This window comes from Varroa jacobsoni, unplaced genomic scaffold (assembly GCF_002532875.2).
Source record: "Varroa jacobsoni isolate VJ856 unplaced genomic scaffold, vjacob_1.0 scaffold_488, whole genome shotgun sequence".
Lineage (NCBI taxonomy): Eukaryota > Metazoa > Arthropoda > Arachnida > Mesostigmata > Varroidae > Varroa > Varroa jacobsoni.
In genome coordinates, this window is record NW_019213390.1 from 32354 (window position 1) to 36506 (window position 4153).

The following is a 4153-nucleotide window of genomic DNA, read 5'->3' on the forward strand; positions in this document are numbered from 1 at the left end:
AACTAGAACAGTTTGATTGAACTTCAATTAATTAGAATACTAATATGTACTGGTTAGATATGTACCTGAGAGAAGTCAACTAATAACGATACCATATTTCACAACAACGACCATACGATTTTTATTCGGCAGCAGTCCTTACGCAAAACAACTGTAAAAAGGAGTCAGAACGTGCACGCAAGAGGCATTCTGAAACATCATTCGGAAACTAATACTAAATATGTTAGATTTAGCACTCTAAACCTTGATATAATAATGTCCCTGATTGTTTATACGTTGCTGACCTCAGCAGGGTTAAATTGGATCAAGGCGGACATATAGGGCCGTACAATGATTGCTACCTTGAAGCATTAACTGGACGTAAGGCCAAAGCGACACGTATTTTAAGAACGTGTTGTTGATTATTTCAAGGAAATCTTCAGGCGAAGCAAAATGATCTCCGATATTTTCCAGCACATTTCAATCACTCAGCATTGAGGTATGATGTACTAGTGGAACTAGAATCACCAGCTTTGTTTACATATGGGAGCTTCTTTTGGACTCACGAAACGGCGTTTTAGTACAAAATTAGAAAGATATGTAAGTAAAATATATTCGGTCAAGTATATTAATAGAATAACATTTGCCCTTCATTTTTCTTTTCCATATGCTCAAAGCGTATAGAGGATAAATATACTGACGAGGCAATGACCAGGTGGTGCTATAAATAGTGATATACTGTTTATTCCAAGGTGATTGATATAAAATAATTATGATCATTATAACAAGGTACGTAGCAAACAGAAGCCGATCTGTTTTTTAGCATAGCCAGTAATGGTAAGAGAGTGATTCTGACGCCTGCCGGTCACCGAAAACACATGACCGAATAGAATAAGCTAATGTCCTGAGTGTCCTTGCACTTTGTTTCCCTCCAGTCTTAAAAAATTGTTTCAGCAATGTCTTGCTGAGAGAGGGACATCAGAGCAATCCGTCATCCGAATGTACTGACAAAGAGTGAGAAATTCATACTTAGAAACGATCAACAAACGAATCAGTGGTCCCATAGTGAATCTATTCCCGTTTGCAGTATCCAATTTATAAAAATCGTTTTCAATATTGCAGAATATGTACACAAACTTATGAAGCCTTCGAATATTTCAAACAGCTAGAATCGTATTATGCATTAAAAACCATTTGTTTATATAATGTGGAGATGCTAAAAAGCAAATAGGCTGCAATTATTTTTGTTATCGCTTGTTTCCTGCGAAGGTGCGATATAAGCTTTCCACGGTTTTCCCAAAATCTAAGTAGCTTCTTTAAACTGGTAGGGCACACCTAACCTGTCAATTGTTGCTGTTAGCTAGTTAAACTACACTTATGATGGATAAGGTAGTATTAAGAGAAGCAAATCATTGTCCTCATGGGCTGAAAATGTCGAAACAACATAAGGCTAACATGTGACCCAAACCAGATGATTCGCTGAGTGATCCAGTTCCGAACGCAGTTGAATTTAACGCTAGCTAACAGCTCAACTTCTACAAAATTGAACAGGGTGCTGTGTCTAAAAAGTGCTGGGGTTTCAAAAAAAAACTGATGCTGCCGTTTCAGGTGAGATTCTTGATATAGTAGGGACACTGAAAATAACAACATTAGCCAGCGGAATCGATGTGCGTTAGAATGTGCACGAAAGCGGTGTGCCTGTATATAATGCTGACATTAAGTGTAACATGATGGAACTAAAAAATTGGTCCAGTAGGTGTTGTTTGAGGCTAGGACAAAGAAGCAGACAGAAAATGAAGTGCAATGCTGGCCTAAATCACATGCGAGTCGCTTGACGAATATTATCGACGAAACGATTAAGGATCACTGAAAGCTGACAGCCATTGATACCAATGAATCTGAATCAAATGACAATTTTTAATGCTTTTACTGATTGTTTATGCCGGGATTAGAATAACGCATGGCACCACTCATGCATGTGTAAATGGTAAGGATCACACCGAGATTTGTATGCAGTTAGCGCAATTAGTTGTTTGAACACACAAATAATACAAAGACAGCTTTAATGCCCGGGAACTTAAGAACTTCGAAACTAGTGTTTGAGTCTGAAATAAAATCTCTGGGATGCACATACAGTTCACCCACAATCGGGTTGCGAACGTACTAAATGATTAGCGAGTTATCGCCGCCCGTGGAGTACGATGAAGAGTAGCAACGAACTGTGCAGACGAAGAATACAAAAAGAAAAATCGATATCCGTTTTCAGACACCGTGAAACGATAAAATTGATATGTCTAGGGAATTTTTTCCGGTTAGGCTAACATAAATGATAATAAAATGGTCAGTTGTTCGAGACGTAATTACGGGGCTATAAATAGTAAAAGAAGAGACGGTAAGCTCTGTAAGCGTTTTGGGTTGAAAGTTCCTTAATTATTCAACGTACTGCATCATTTTTTAAACGTAATCTAAAAGTCGAAATATACTCAAGTAGTTTTAAATCAATGCACTGAGACCATGAAAATCATACAACGTACGTGAGCATTCCTAAGTGAAAAATATTCATAGTCCTTCTAGTAGAAAACTGTGTGGGTAATGCTACCGATTATACTTCCACGAAAGAACGTCTTGAAAAAGCAAAAAAAAACAACGATGCTAATAATCAAGCGGTACCTCTGCCAAGCGTGCTTGGCGACTTTTAAAACAGCTATTTTAGTTAAAGGTAACCTGTAGGTTGCGCTTCTTATTGATCTGCCACAAAAGTTTAAAGCAAACCTATATTCTAGTCTTACAAAGATACACAGGAATTGTGACTAGGATTTCAGAAGCATTAGAATGAGCGCTTTAAACTTCTAGCACGATGCATCAATAAGAGTAGTCCCAAGGCTTATATTACAAGTTATATTACGGCTGAATATAGAAACAAGCAGCGAGTGGTAGCCACTTGTCATTCTCTTCCCTTTTGGTCGCAAGAGTAATTGAAAATGTCTAGATACCGGAAGTTGTAGACAGAATTAGAGCTATATTTTTCAAGAATTAAGATTTTCATGTATTATTTCTCCGCATACAAAAACGTGATTGTAAAAAAGTTATCAAAAGAAGGTGAAATTGTTTAGATCGCAGATACAACTTATATGAATGCTTAACACATATGGAATGGATGAAAAGAAGTAGAAAGGCTTCAACTTACAATTATAGATAATAATAATTCTACATATTATATACTCGAAAATATGTCTGTGTCTTTCGTAGAATTTCAGTTCAACGTCATAAAGGTCAATGATGAAGTCGTGGGTGACTTCCAACTATTTAAAGTACCTTTACAAACTGCATCAGTTTGCAGAAAAAAATTTACATCAGACATTTGATAAAAATGGAGCTTAAAACGGGTTGTCAGCTGGCGTAGATTAGCGAGCAATAATTGAGTAGGGTCTTCGCAGACTGCAAATCATTTAACATTTGATGATATATGCAAAATAACAAGCTGTTTGAGATCAATATTTGATTACGGTAAAAATCGACGCGATAAAAAAAATAGGCACCTGATGACTGAAATTCAGCCTTTTCGTAACTTATGTCGACTTGATAGAGAGAGACTTGAAAGATAGACGCGGTGGAATATGGAACATTCTAAGAGAAAAATTACAACGGGTTATGCGTTATGCAAGCCGTGTGCTATCGTAAACGCTCACTTAATGGGAAGTTGCCAGCAAGAAGTTATACTTGCTAAAAGAAATCGAATGTGCGGGTATTCTTGGTTTTGCAAGACGTTTGTTCGTAGTCCATTCAATACTGGAATTGCGCATTTTTCTTATCTATATCGATCTAGTACAACCCGAGTCTTACGCATGAAAAATTAATACTCATCAGCGGTTTAATAGTCCAGAGCACGTAGCTCCGAGACATTCTTAAGACCCGCCATCATGTTTTATTTCCTTAGCTTTGCCAATATTCGAACGGGGCCCATTTTTTTAATGATATATGAGATCTCCCGCTCTTTTGATACATGCAACACCCCTTAATATGAACTGAAAATTACCACAGAGTTCATTCATTCCGGTCGGTCTGTCTTTGTGAAGAGTGTTTACTTTTTGGGAGGAAAATAACGGTAGTCACTTTCAATCGTTGCTCCGGGCCATATGAGGACGGCTCCAGGAGCAATAAAAAACGCTTCTAA